General features: G+C 38.4%; 1 protein-coding gene and 1 non-coding gene across 2 annotated transcripts in view; one reads left to right on the top strand and one right to left on the bottom strand.

Annotated features, from left to right (window-relative positions):
• Window positions 1–16,032, top strand: part of mv (lysosomal-trafficking regulator mauve) — a 546,555-nt gene that overhangs the window by 142,444 nt on the left and 388,079 nt on the right. The window lies entirely within an intron of this gene.
• On the bottom strand, window positions 7,712–7,785 carry TRNAS-CGA (transfer RNA serine (anticodon CGA)). Its single transcript has one exon. It is a non-coding gene; the product is annotated as a tRNA-Ser (tRNA).

The raw sequence follows: 16,032 nt of genomic DNA, 5'->3' as shown, positions 1-16,032 counted from the left end.
AGAATAAACAAGAGGGAATTCAAGCTGGCGGTGATCATGGGTAAACTATCACTCTACGGAAAATCGAGTGGAATTAATATATAATATCGTAAATTTGTAATAATTGTATTATGAAATATCCCTTGGTATAGAATTTATTTTAAAAAAACTAAATGTAGAAACAGTGAATGACGAGCTTCGGATAAGAACATTTATAACATTTTAATTTATTAAAGCGATACAGCTGTTACTGATCTTAAGAAGAAAGTCTACAGTTTTAATCAAGGAAAAATCACAGAAATATGTAGTGATTGAAAGGATTTTGACATAGATGAAAATGAAAATGCATAATTGATTGCATCTCAAGGATTTATAACCTGACACTTTTCAAAATTATTATCATGCTTAGTAAGTACATATCTACAAAAAATAAGAAAAGAAGAAGAAAATTCATGGGTTCTTATGATGTTTATAGAAAGGAAGTGGTCACCGTGTAGGAGCGGACTAGTTAATACCTGGCAGTAGGTCATAAAATGCATCTGGGAGTAGTGACCCCATCTTAATGATAGCCTAAAATGTTTAATATGGTTCAAACTCTGAAAATGCTAGGATGTCTTCGGTAGGAGAAGCGCAGTTTTCTGACGAGCATCACATTGTATCCAGATAGGGACAGTTAACATTCTAACCCTGACGGACAAAACTGAGGAGCTAGTGGAGTTTATGAAAGAGAAGGACATAGCTATCCTAGGTCCCAGTGAAACAAAATGGAAAGGAAAGGGGGAAAGAAAACTAAAAGAAGGATACAGACTGTTTTACAGTGGAGGACAGGAGACAGGAAATGGAGTAGGGATGATGATAAGAAAGGATGTATGTGGAGGAGGTGAAGAAGATAAATGACAGGATGATCACAGGAAAAATAAAATTCGAGACGGGGACAAAAGATCTGTTTCAAGTGTACGGTCCGCAAACAGGGAATAAAGAAGAATCCTTAGAAGAATTCCTTGAAGATGTGGAAAAATATATAGAGGATAAGAAAATAGTAATAATGGGACACCTAAATGCTCAAGTGGAAAAAGACAGACAAGGAAGGGATGAGAATTTGGGATCATACGGTTATGGAAGTAAGAACCTGGAAGGGGATGTTTCAATGGACTTCTGTCAGCGTAACCGATTAATTATAGGGATTACGTGGTTCAGGAAGAAAAATAGTCAGAAGATAACAAGGTATGGATGGGGAGATAGAAGAACGAAAACTCTGATAGACTATATACTAGTGGAAAAAGGACATCGGAAAGAGCTAGTGGATGTTACAGCCATGCCAGAAGAAGCCTTTGGGGGTGATCATAGAGCAGTGGTGGCAAAATTAAGAGTGGGAAAGGTCATTAAACTGCCAGAGAAAAGAGAAAGAAAGATTAAGGTCTGGAGATTAAAGGAAAAGGAGGTTGGAGAAGAGTTTAAGAAAGATTTGAGAGTACACATACCAAGGACAATTATCAGCGAGGTGGAACAAGAATGGGAAAATTTTAAGAGGGCATTTGTAAGTAGTGCAGAGAAAACCTGTGGAAGAAAATCAGGAAAAGTAAGGGAAAAGGCAACAAAATGGTGGAATGATAGAGTGAAGGAAAAGGTAAAAGAGAAGAAGAAAACTTGGAAGGAATGGAAAACAAAAAAGAGTGAAGAAAGTAAAATAAAATATATAGAAGCAAAAAGAGATTGCAAGAAAGTAATTGCAGAGGAAAAGAAGACAATCTGGGAAGAAGTCACCCAGGAAATCAGGGAGGATTTAAATTGTGGGGAAAAAATTATTATTTGTAGTTGTAAAAAAAAATAGAAGGAATGAAAAGGTGAACACTGGATTCATAAAAAACTAAGAAGGAGAAATACTGACTAAACCAGAAGAGATAACGAACAGATGGAAGGAATATTTCAGCGAGCTACTAAAGGTGAGACATCAGATAAGTGGAGAAATTACACAAGCCGTGGTTTCCCATTTTCACACCAGGCAAATGCTGGGGCTGTACCTTAATTAAGGCCACGGCCGCTTCCTTCCAACTCCTAGGCCTTTCCTATCCCATCGTCGCCATAAGACCTATCTGTGTCGGTGCGACGTAAAGACCCTAGCAAAAAAAAAAAAAAAAATTACACAAGCAAACAAAATTGAGGAGATTAAAATAAAAGAAGAATCAGACATTACTATGGCTGAAGTGGAATGGGCAGTTAGTAAAATGAAGATGGGGAAAAGCTGTGGGAATAGATGAAGTGTCGATAGAAATGATCAAAGCAGCGGGACCAGTGGGATTGCAACAGACATACAGACTTCCCAGATGTGTGTGGAGAGAGAAGAAAGTTCCTGAAGACTGGAAAAAGGGGATAATATTACCAATATTCAAGAAAGGAGATAGGAAGATATGTGGTAACTACCGAGGAATCACAATCATCCCACATATTGCCAAAGTAATGGAAAGAATACTAGAAAAAAGAATTAGAGTAAAGGTAAAAAGCCAAATAGAAGGACAAAGGCAGGTCAACGGTGGAACCCATTTTCATCCTGAGACAAAATATGGGGAAAAGTTGGGAATATGGGAAAGATATGATAATGACCTTTATCGATTTGGAGAAGGCTTATGATAGCATCCCTAGAACTAATTTTGGGAATGCCTAATAAATAGAGGGATTGCAAGGAATTGAGAAACATGATAAATGCAATGTACAAAGATTGCTACAGTAGTGTGAAGACTACAGTCGTGGCATCAGAATGGTTTAGAATTGAGAATGGTCTAAAACAAGGAAGTATGTTGTCACCCTTAGTTCTTAATGGTGATGGATGACACCATGAAGGCAGCAATGAAAGATAACAGTACGAAGAAGATGAAAGTGATGTTGTTTGCAGATGATGTGGGGATTTAGGCCGCGTGCACACCGAGCGCGCTTCGCATCGTGTGTCGCATGTAGCGTGAAATGCTATGCATAGCGCAAGGCGTGCTTGCTGTTCACACCAAAAACTCTACGCCGTGCTCTCGTCTTAGTTTGGTACGAGGTGTTTTAGGGTGGTCACAAACTAATGCCGTTATCCAAGTACACTAGAAATAGTTTACTGATGGATAACAGGTACTTAAAATTTAAAATAAAAAGAATCGAAAGTGGGTTCATGAATTTAATGAAGAACGAATTACGGTACTTTCAGAGAATTCCATCGTTCGCACAGAGATGCAAGACTTTATCGCTATAAATTTTATGATTACTTAAGAATGACAAAAAATACCTTTGACCTTCCAAACCCTGCAACTGAAATGTGGCGTCAAGTAGCAGACAAGAATTGGGAGAAATTCAATTTTCCGAATTATCTAGGAGCACCGTGCAGCAAACACGTGGAAATTAAATTTCCGGCTAAATCACGCTCTTTATATAATAATTATAAATAGTAGTTTGCAATATTGTTACAATTAGCATACACAATTAATCATAGTAACAAAAGTGGAGTAAATGTGTGACAAATATAATTAATAAACAGAAATATTTACTTCCAAGGCCACTACTAGCCTGCAGAGTGATATTCTTCATGTTACCACCCTCCATTGGCAAAATTATAAACCGATATGACAGAGTCTGGGAGATTCTATGCATTTTTTCACAAAGTGTCCGGCTACATGGCTAAATGGTTACCGTACTGGCCTTTGGTCACAGAGTCCCGGGCTTGATTCCCGGCAGAGTTGGGAATTGTAATCATAATTAGTAAATTGCATTGGCATGGGGGCTGGGTGTATGTGTGTATTTATAATCATTTCATCCTCATCATGATGCAGGTCATCTACGGGCGTCAATTCAAAAGACCTGCACCTGGCAAGCCGAACTTCTCCTCGGACACTTCCGACACTAAAATCCATACCCAATTTCATCCTGTCACAATGTTAAGCCCAGTAAAGTGTGACAGTAGAAGTAATATTACTGTATATGTTTACTGTAGGAATGCGATACAACTGTTGTAGATACTTAAGTACACTAATTTTGCAAAACAGTTACATTTTTATAGTTTTTGTGTCTTGGGTTCCATATTTCTTCTCTTTGAAACACTGCATGAATAATTTCTTCTTCCATAGATTCAGAACCAGCTAGGTAACGCTAAGCAATTAACCAACACTGCGCTTTGTCTGGCGCTTCGCTTAGCTGTAAGATAGGCGTTCAGCGCAGGAGAGCGCGGGCGGTGTGAACACCTGGATTACGAACAAAGCACTGGTTATGCTTAGCGTGACGCTTAGCGTTGAGCAACACGCGACACACTATGCGAAGCGTGCTCGGTGTGCACGCGGCCTTAGGGTGAGGATGAAGTGGAGGTTCAAGAACAGTTAGACGCAACAAATAAAAATATTGAAAAATGGTGATTGAAGATAAATGTGGAGAAGAGTAAAACAGTGGTGATGAGTAGAGGTGAGAAAGAAGGAAAAGGAATTATCAAAGTGGGAGATAAGAAATTGGAAGTAGTAAAACACTTCAAGTACTTGGGAAGTGTACTGTCTGAAGATGGAAGAATAGATTTGGAAATTAACTGAAGAGTACAACTAGGGAGTGCTTTCTATCAACAGGTAAGAGGACTAGTATGGAACAAGGATATACCAATGAAGGCTAAAGAAGTTATGTATATAAAGCTTTTTATGTACCTATAATGACATATGCAGCAGAAACATGGACAATGACTCAGAGGGATGAGAACAGAGTACAAGCAGCTGAAATGATATTCTTGAGAAGTATGGTACAAAAAAACAAGGAGAGACAGAGTAAGAAACGAAGATATACAGAAAGAACTGGGAGTACAGAAATTAAAGGACAAACTGGAGCAACACAGATTGAAATGGTTTGGACATATAAAACGAATGAATGAAGTAAGACTACCAAGACGAGCACTGGATGGACGGATGACAGGGAAGGGAGGACTAGGAAGACCAAGAATGCGGTGGATGGACTTGGTGAGGAGTAGCATTAGAAAACGAAACATGGTTTGGAACATCTTGCTGGAAGAACCGGTGTCAGCTGGAAATGGGATGATGATGATGATGATGATGATGATGATGATGATGATGATTAGGGCTCGGAAGTTCATGCATTTGCATGTTTTCTCTTCGGGGTTAAAAATTAATGCTTATACATTATGTGCACAAATTACGGAATTTGCAGTCATTTGACATGCTTTTATGGTGCATATAACTGCATATTTTCATGATTTTGATAACTGCATCATATTTTAATATTTTAGCGCTTATATGGCATATTTTAATCAATTTAATGGTTTTTACAGTATTTTTAATCAGCTTTCTTCATCTGGTTGATATTGGCAGTATTGTTGCGCATGATGACGCAACTTGTCATGTGGTAAGGAGTTATAATGTCACGCAGTGAATCCCCTGTTTCTACTTAGCTGTCGACTGGCTGTCCATTGAGTCGTGTAACGGTGTTGTGAACTGGTTGTGACCAAACTATGTTTCGTGTATCAAGTGTCCGTTGAAAAGTTCTTTAAATGCCAAAAATATGAGCAACTCCGAGTTGTAGATCAACTGATTTACAGAAGGAGTTTTCAGGTGACTTAATATCTACAGATTCAAATAGTTCAACACATAACCACAGCAAAACATAAGGAGAATTGAACTAGCAAACTCGCAAATAAAGAGCCTGTTCAAAAACAACTATTAAGGTGTTTAGGAAGTAGGATTAGTGAATTTTCTTACGACTTGTGCCAAGCACTTTTAGCTCCTGATATTCCCTTGTATAAAATTAATAACCCCACATTAAAACATTTTCTTGCCAAATACACTCGACAACATGTGCCTGAAGCAAGTACATTGCGTAAGACTTACGTAGGACATTATTACAATAACATATTGTCAAATTTGCAAATTGAATTAGCGGATTAGTTTGTGTGGTTGTCTGTTGATGAAACCACTGATTCTGAGGGCCAATTTATTGCTAATGTAATTGTGGGTGCCTTGAATAAGAAACAAAAGACTCAGTACCATATTTTCTTAATGTGTGTGATTTGCCAGCCACTAACAATGTAACTGTAACACATTGTGTGATGGACTCATTGAAATTATTATGGCCATTTAGAATTAAATACGACCGGCTACTTTTATTCGTTACCGATGCTGGTACTTATATGTTAAAATCAGGACAAACACTGAAAGGCATTTTTCCTAACTTAATTCATATAACTTGTTTGGCACATGCTCTTAATCACATTGCTGAGACAATACGCAATTCTTTCCCATTGATAGATCAATTTGTGGCCTGTTCAAAGAAAATTTTTGTTAAATCTCCTTCAAGTGTCAAGTTGTTTAGATCAACAGCACCCAAATTCCCACTTCCTCGTGCGCCAGTGTTAACATGATGGGGAACATGGCGGGATGCAGCTTAGTATTATGCTCAGCACATAGAACTATTCAAAGAGGTTGTCAATTCATTGGACTCGAATGAAGCTGCATCAATACAAACAGTACAAAATATTGTGTCAGGCATTGAGTTAGAGGAGAATCTTGTTTTTATAAATGCCCATTGTTCTTTCTTGCAAACTGCCACAACGTCACTCGAAGCTGTAGGATCTCCCTTAAAAGGAAATACTTACTGTTTTCGAAAAAACGATATCCAATCTAAATTCTGTTCCTGGTAGTATAGGACAAAAAGTGAAAGAAAAATAAATTTTGTAACTTCAAAAAATCCTGGTTATAAACAGTTGTGCGATATTCGAGACATTCTTGAAGGAAAACTGTCTCTCACATGAATAGACTTGCCTCTTTCTGTGGAGCAGTTATCATCATTTAAATATACCCCAAAAACATATTGTGATGTGGAAAGAAGTTTTTCACGTTACAAAAGTGTTTTGCGAGACAGACAATGTTTTTCAGTTGAAAATTTGTGCAAAGTGATGGTTGTGAACTGCAATTCATCACTCAGCATTGACAGCGGGACCATTTCTTCTTCAACCTCCAAGGAATAAATGTGAGTTTATTATTATCAATACTAACCTGACTTGTCTACTGCCATTTTTTCATTTTAATAGTGCATATTTATCGGCATATTTTCAAGTTTTTAAGAGCATATTTGCATGCATATTTCTTCGTTCTTTTGGGAATGAACTTCCGAGCCTTAATGATGATGATGAGTAGGGCGTAAAGCCAATATTATTATTATTACATTTTTCCAGTAGCGTGATGTATCAGTTGGGAGTGTCTTATCTGGTGGCTGATAAGTTTATTTTTCATTTTCAAAAACCAATCAATCAATCAATACTGATCTGCATTTAGGGCAGTTGCCCAGGTGGCAGGTTCCTTATCTGTTGTTTTCCGAGCCTTTTCCTAAATGATTTCAAAGAAATTGGAAATGTATTGACCATCTCCCTTGGTAAGTTATTCCACTCCCTAACTCCCCTTCCTGTAAATGAATATTTGCCCCAGTTTGTCCTCTTGAATTCCAACTTTATCTTCATATTGTGATCTTTCCTGCTTTTATAAACGCCACTCAAACTTATTCGTCTACTAATGTCATTCCTTGCCATCTCTCCGCTGAAAGCTCGGAACATACCACTTTGTATCACAAGTAGATCTTCAATACGGACAAGGAAAATGAATGAATATTGAATTTTCACGACCGCATTGTAATCGAAAGCGGCTTTCAACCTATTAGGTCGTGTTACGTACATTTAGTACGTGTTGAAGAGATGTTAAGTACAGAACAAAAATGGCCAACCAGACACCAGTGGGATCCGAACCCACAACCTCCCGATTTCGCGTCGGTTGCTCTACCAACTGAGCTATGGTGGCCTAGGCCATCTTTGTTCTGTTGGAAAGGATCTAAGCTACAGGTCTGGTACTACTACCATCACACTGTAGAGTGTGTCTGGTGTCTGGTGTCTGGTTGGCCATTTTTGTTCTGTACTTAACATCTCTTCAACACGTACTAAATGTACGTAACACGACCTAATAGGTTGAAAGCCGCTTTCGATTACAATGCGGTCGTGAAAATTCAATATTCATTGACTTGGCGCTCAACGGGCAACTTAAACGCACTCTACAGTGTGATGGTAGTAGTACCAGACCTGTAGTTTTGATCCTTTCCAACAGAACAAAGATGGCCTAGGCCACCATAGCTCAATTGGTAGAGCAACCGACGCGAAATCGGGAGGTTGTGGGTTCGGATCCCACTGGTGTCTGGTTGGCCATTTTTGTTCTGTACTTAACATCTCTTCAACACGTACTAAATGTATGTAACACGACCTAATAGGTTGAAAGCCGCTTTCGAAGGAAAATGAAGTTTATAACCTGCAACATACCACTTAGTCGAGCAGCCCTCCTTCTTTCTCTCAGTTCTACCCAGCCCAAACTTTGCAACATTTTTGTAACGCTACTCTTTTGTTGGAAATCACCCAGAACAAATGGAGCTGCTTTTCTTTGGATTTTTTCCAGTTCTTGAATCAGGTAATCCTGGTGAGGGTCCCATACACTGGAACTATACTCTAGTTGGGGTCTTACCAGAGACTTATATGCCCTCTACTTTACATCCTTACTACAACCCCTAAACACCCTCATAACCATGTGCAGAGATTGTACCCTTTATTTATAATCCCATTTATGTGATTACCCCAATGAAGATCTTTCCTTATATTAACACCTAGATACTTACAATGATCCCCAAAAGGAACTTTCACCTCATCAACGCAGTAATTAAAACTGAGAGGACTTTTCCTATTTGTGAAACTCACAACCTGACTTTTAAACCCGTTTATCAACATACCATTGCCTGCTGTCCATCTCACAACATTTTCGAGGTCACGTTGCAGTTCTTCACAATCTTGTAACTTATTTATTACTCTATACAGAATAACATCATCCGCAAAAAGCCTTACCTCTGATTCCACTCCTTTACTCATATCATTTATATATATAAGAACACATAAAGGTCCGATAATACTGCCTTAAAGAATTCCCCTCTTAATTATTACAGGGTCAGATAAAGCTTCACCTACTCTAATTCTCTGAGATCTATTTTCTAGAAATATAGCAACCCATTCAGTCACTCTTTTGTCTAGTCCAATTGCACTCATTTTTGCCAGTAGTCTCCCATGATCCACCCTATCAAATGCTTTAGACAGGTCAATCGCAATACAGTCCATTTGACCTCGTGAATCCAAGATATCTGCTATATCTTGCTGGAATCCTACAAGTTGAGCTTCAGTGGAATAACCTTTCCTTAAAACGAGCTGCCTTCTATCGAACCAGTTATTAATTTTACAAACATGTCTAATATAATCAGAAAGAATGCCTTCATAAAGCTTACATACAATGCATGTCAAACTTACTGGCCTGTAATTTTCAGCTTTATGTCTATCGCCCTTTCCTTTATACACAGGGGCTACTATAGCAACTCTCCAGTCATCTGGTATAGCTCCTCCGACCAAACAATAATCAAATAAGTACTTCAGATATGGTACTATAACCCAACCCATTGTCTTTAATATATCCCCAGAAATCTTATCAATTCCAGCCACTTTTCTAGTTTTCAACTTTTGTATTTTATTATAAATGTCATTGTTATCAATGTAATTTTTAATACTTCTTTAGCCTCTATCTGGAGATTATCCTTATAACCAACAATCTTTACATACTGCTGACTGAATACTTCTGCCTTTTGAAGATCCTCACATACACAAAAGGCAGAAATATTTTCTCAATGACATCAATAGGGACATGAGAGCTGACAAGGTCGTACTGCTTGAGACGACAGCCTTCTAACGAGTATGTTTGTTTGAGCCTGTATCCTTTCTTTTCACGTGATATTTTATTTTATTTTGTTTCACCTGTTCATTCCTTCTTTTTCCCATTGCAGATGATGCACATTCATTATCCCCTTATTGACGGTCTCACTACGTCGAGCAACACGGATTTCCACCTTTAAAGAAATGACTAGCAAATTTTATGTTGACAAGAAGAGTTTTTAGACAAGAGAATTTTTCTACCTCAACCTTCGCCTCGTGTTTTTAATATGTTAATCATGATCATTATCTTTTAATTCCAGATATTTTTCAGTGTTTTTATTTGTTTGCATATACATGTAACATTTTAGCTTCTACTGAAGATGGCCTTTAGATAGGCTGAAACATGTTTAGACATTATCCCATGTAATATAAACAAGGAAGAGAGTATAAGGCTTTTTTATTTGTAAAGTGACATCAACAAGGCTGTACCTCTCTTGTATTAGAGATAGCAGTTCTTCATTACTTTTCCTTTATTTCCGATTTATTGGGAGCATACAACGCTAGCACATCTCCAATGCTTTCAGTCTTTATAAGGGTCCATGTTTCTGAGGGGTATATACATGTTTTTATAAATCTCTTCTGTGTAAGTGACAAGGTTTTAGATTTCAGTAGACTTAGTATTTGATAAATGCTTGTTTTGCTTGTGTTGTCCTTACAATAATAGTTAAATATTTAATGTCCGTCTTTTCAATACAAATTATAAATGATATACATTTATATTAACATTCAGGGTCTAGTTTCGACCTAAATCGTAGGTCATCATCAGCCATGAAGCAAATTATACAAAAGTATTGAATAAAATAAACAATGTAACGACACACTAATATTAAAAATGATATGTACATACCATATGAGAAATAAGGAAATGTTCAAGATTTTCGTTGCACTATGTTAAGGAGATCCTTTTAATAGAGGTTCCTAAAATGCTGGATTGCTGCTCTATGTTAAAAAGTGGTTTTTCATAGATATTCATAAAATGCTGGTCCCGGTTCACGCATAGAAATGTGATTGAAGTTGGCTCTCCATAAAAGCCGCAGTCCGTTGAAAGTTCAAGTGATCCAAAACCAAGGTGTCTTCTTAAGATATCAAAATGTTTGAGTTGTGTACACAAAACAATATGCATTCAGTTCACGTGAATGCGATGCGTGATGTTGAAAAGGCTCTTCTATATAAAGAGTCTTACTTTTTAAGAGTTGCTTTTAATAGAGGTTCGTAAAATATATTAAAACCTGGTTTTGATAGATAATCGTAAAGCGTAGGTTGCAGTTAACGCATAGAAATGTGTTCGAAGCTGGCATTTTAAACACGTAGTCTCTTCAAAGTTTAACTGAGCCAAAATCAAGGTGTCTTCTTATGATATTAAAATATTTGGGTTATGTACACAAAAAGCTATACATTCAGTTCATGTGAATGCGATGAATGATGATAGTAAGGTTCTTCTGTTTGAAGAATTTTGAATGATGATGATTGTTGCACATGGAGGTCCAAATACATTAGTAGTATCTATAAGGTGGTGGGATTTTGCAGTTCAGTGCGGACCGTAAATATTTTATTTGTGTAGATGATGGTTAAGAATAAAAAGAGTTATGATAGGGGGAATATAATAAATGACATGTTGTATGGGAATCACCTCGTGCTGCAACGTGTAGATTGAAGTTGGATGTGAATAAAGGTTGAGGAGAGGAATGTATGAGGTTCTACCAACGTCTTTAGGGAGAGGTGCGGGGAGGGAAAAAGATGAAGAGAGCGGGGTAGCAATGGAAAGGAAAGGAGGATTAAGGAGGGGCCGATGGATGCGGGAATATTGGTGATTGCCTAAGTAAGGTAATGCGAATAGAACGAAAAATCGGACTTTGACTGCTAGATAAAGTGTCTCTGAAAGTTTGAATGAGCAGGTCAAATAAAAGTTTGGTTTTTCAGAAATGTCATTCAGATTGTAATTTGGATTAAAATATTGGTCTAAATGTATGAAGCAGTTTTCAGTTACGTTAAGGAGAAGTCCTTTATGCGTAATTTTGAGGATTTCCATATCCTGATTAATGTCAGTAAACTTGTGATTGTAGTCGTGCATGTGTTGTCCAACTGCTGAAAATTTGTTATACAGTAGAAGTCCGTGATAGCGAGAATTCATAACAGCGAAAAATTTACTTGTTATAACGGATTGTCGTTATATCCGATTGTTCGTAAAAGTCAAAGGGAAACCCATACATATTAAAATTGATATGAAACGGCAATCCAGTTTGTTGAAAACTTGCATATTCGCGGATGTTATCCACACTACGGCTTACTCATTTGTTATTTTATGAAATCCGATACTGCGTGAAAGTATATGTTTCATTTCATACATACATTATCATTATAGACTGTTATGCCTTTCACCGTTCAGTCTGCAAGCCTCTGAGAATTTACTAAACGTCGCCACAATCCTCGATTTGCAACTAGTGTTGTGGCCTCATTTAGTTCTATACCTCTTATCTTTAAATCGTTAGAAACCGAGTCTAACCATCGTCGTCTTGGTCTCTCTCTACTTCTCTTACCCTCCATAGCAGAGTCCATTATTCTCCTAGGTAACCTATCCTCCTCCATTCGCCTCACATGACCACACCACCGAAGCCGGTTTATGTGTACAGCTACATCCATCGAGTTCATTCCTAACTTAGCATTTATATCCTCATTCCAAGCACCCTCCTACCATTGTTCCCACCTGTTTGTACCAGCAATCATTCTTGCTACTTTCATGTCTGTTACTTCTAACTTATAAATAAGATATCCTGAGTCCACCCAGCTTTCGCTCCCGTAAAACAAAGTTGGTCTGAAAACACACCGATGTTAAGATAGTTTCGTCTGGGAGCTGACTTCCTTCTTACAGAATACTGCTGATCGCAACTGCGAGCTCACTGCATTAGCTTTAGTACACCTTGATTCAATCTCACTTACTATATTACCATCCTGGGAGAACATACAACCTAAATACTTGAAATTATCGACCTGTTCTAGCTTTGTATCATCAATCCGACATCCAATTCTGTTGAATTTCTTACCTACTGACATCAATTTAGTCTTCGAGAGCTAATTTTCATACCATACTCATTACACCTATTTTCAAGTTGCAAGATATTAGACTGCGGGCTTTCGGCACAATCTGCCATTAAGACCAAGTCGTCAGCATAGGCCAAACTGCTTACTACATTTCCACCTAACTGAATCCGTCCCTGAATCGTTCAGCAGATGATCCATGTAAACTACGAACAGCAAAGCCTTGTCTAACCCCTGTAAGTACCCTGAACCAAGAACTCATTCTACCATCAATTCTCACTGAAGCCCAATTGTCAACATAAATGCTCTTGATTGATTTTAATAATCTACCTTTAATTCCATAGTCCCCCAGTACAGTGAACATCTTTTCCCTCAGTACCCTGTCATATGCTTTCTCTAGATCTATGAAACATAAACACAACTGTCTATTCCTATTGTAGCATTTTTCAGTTACCCGGCGCATACTGAAAATCTGATCCTGACAGCCTCTCTGTGGTCTGAAACCACACTGGTTTTCATCCAACTTCCTCTCAACGACTGATCGCACCCTCGCTTCCAAGATGCCAGTGAATACTTTGCGTGGTATACTAATCCAAGAGATACTTCGATAGTTGTTGCAATCCTTCCTGTTCCCTTGCTTATAGATAGGTGTAATTACTGCTTTTGTTCAATCTGAAGGTACCTTACCAACACTCCATGTTCATTTTATTAATGAAGCCATTTTATCCCTGCCTTCCCACTATACTTCACGATTTCAGGTCTAATTTCATCTATTCCTGCTGCCTTATGACAATGGAGTTTATTTACCATCATCTCCACTTCCTCAAGCATAATTTCACCAACATCATTTTCCTCCTCCCCATGAGCTTGGCTGTTTGCAACACCATCATGATGATTTCCTTTTACATTGAGAAGATGTTCAAAATATTCCCTCCACCTCTCCAGTGATTCCCTGGGATCTATTATAAGTTCACCTGAATTACTCAAAACACTGTTCATTTCCTTTTCCCCTCCATTCCTAAGATTCTTTATTACTGTCCAGAAAGGTTTTCCTGCTGCTTGACCTAGCCTTTCCAGGTTATTACCAAAATCTTCCCATGACTTCTTTTTGGATTCAACAACTATTTGTTTCGCTCTGTTTCTTTCATCTACGTACAAATCCCTGTCTGCCTCGGCCCTTGTTTGGAGCCATTTCTGATAAGCCTTCTTTTTATGTTTACAGGCTGCTCTCACTTCATCATTCCACCAAGATGTTCGCCTTTTCCCATCTTTACACACAGTTGTTCCTAGGCATTCCCTTGCTGTTTCTACTACAGCATCCCTGTATGCCACCCATTCACTTTCTATATCCTGAACCTGCTTACTGTCTACTGTTCGAAACTTCTCACTAATCATATCCATGTACTTCTGTCTAATTTCCTCGTCCTGGAGATTTTCTACCCTTATTCCTTTGCAGACAGATTTCACTTTCTCTACCCTAGGCCTAGAGATACTTAGTTCACTACAGATCAGATGGTGGTCTGTATTATCGAAAAATCCGCAAAAAACTCGTACATTCCTAACAGATTTTCTGAATTCAAAGTCTGTTAAGAAATGGTCTATTATGGATCTGGTACCCCTAGCCTCCCATGTGTAACGGTGAACAGCCTTATGCTTGAAGAATGTATTCATAACAGTTAAACCCATACTAGCACAGAAGTCCAGTGAACGCTTCCCATTCGCATTAGCTTCCATATCTTCCCCACATTTACCAATCACCCTTTTGTATACTTTAGTTCTATTCCCAACTTTTGCATTGAAATCGCCTATTAGCACTATTCTATCCTTGCTGTTGACCCTGACCACTATGTCGCTCAATGCTTCATAAAACTTGTCAACTTCATCCTCATATTCACCCTCACATGGTGAATACACGGAGACAATTCTAGTCCTAATTCCTCCAACTGACAAATCTACCCACATCATTCGCTCATTTACATTTCTAACAGAAACTATGTTGCGTGCAATGTTATTCCTGATAAAGAGCCCTACGCCAGACTCTGCCCTTCCCTTTCTAACACCCGTCAAGTACACTTTATAATCATCTCTTCCTCGTTATCTCCCCTTACCCAAATATCACTTACTCCTAGCACATCCAGATGCATCCTCTTTGCTGACTCAGCCAGTTCTACCTCCTTTCTTCCATAAGCCCCATTAATATTGAGAGCTCCCCATCAAATTCCATTTCGTTCACCAAGTTTTTTCGAAGGAGTCCCTCGCCTGTCAAATGGGAGTGGGACTCCATTACTCCCATAGGTCCAAGGCTTGCTTAAAGTGTTCTGAGCTTGGTAAATTCATGAAGCAGGATGCTACCCTACTTGCACATAGTCCAAGTGAGGATCTCTCCTCTAACAGGTTATGGACCACCGGTGAATTGTATAGTCCCAGCCGTCTGAGCACAAGGAGGGCCATGACTTAGAATATGTCCGAGATGCCCACTCCCATTTCGTAGCAACTGGTATCCCGACTCTCAGGACCACTTACTAGGCCACTGAGCCGTTGCCCGTGGTTCACGAACTAGGACGTGACTACAGTAACCCACAAACATGAACCATGTTTCATTCTGAAAAAAATTACGATATCACTCCAGAGGCCTCTGTGGCAAACGTTTCAGTTTTCTTCTTCAATCAGTGTCACCTAACCTAACCATAGGTGTATGCATCGTGAAAACATTTTAAGCGCACTTAGAGAAATTATGACCACCTTGCTACGAATTTACATGGGAATATTCCGAAATGTAACTAGACGCAAGAAAATATGAACTAACCTCTGAAATCAGTGATGTACTCTGTCATATCTTGAGATTAATCACATTCTTACTCAATTTCAGCATATAACATTAAAATTAAGCATTCGTTTGGTTCAGCCTTTATTTCTAAGAAGTTAACAACTGCTATCGGCCACGTCATATACGCATTTATTACAAAAACGTGTTATCCTCTTTCATTTTGAATTTTCTTTTAGAGAACAGCAGTCGCCGGGTATTACTAATCGACTCAGACATCGCTTTAGAATGTCGACGAGATCGCTCGCGAGTGTACATAGCTGGCTCTTCAGAAATGTATGCGCGTGTGTTTTGTATTCATGAATCGTTCAAGACGAATATTTTCGCACTACAAGATGTGTGGTTAAGGTTATTTTTAATATGTATAACTTTCCCTGTTTTCATCTCCTTGTAAGAT

Source organism: Anabrus simplex, chromosome 9 (genome assembly GCF_040414725.1).
Source record: "Anabrus simplex isolate iqAnaSimp1 chromosome 9, ASM4041472v1, whole genome shotgun sequence".
Lineage (NCBI taxonomy): Eukaryota > Metazoa > Arthropoda > Insecta > Orthoptera > Tettigoniidae > Anabrus > Anabrus simplex.
The sequence above is the reverse complement of the archived record's forward strand: the minus strand, read 5'-3'. Positions and strand labels throughout refer to the sequence as shown.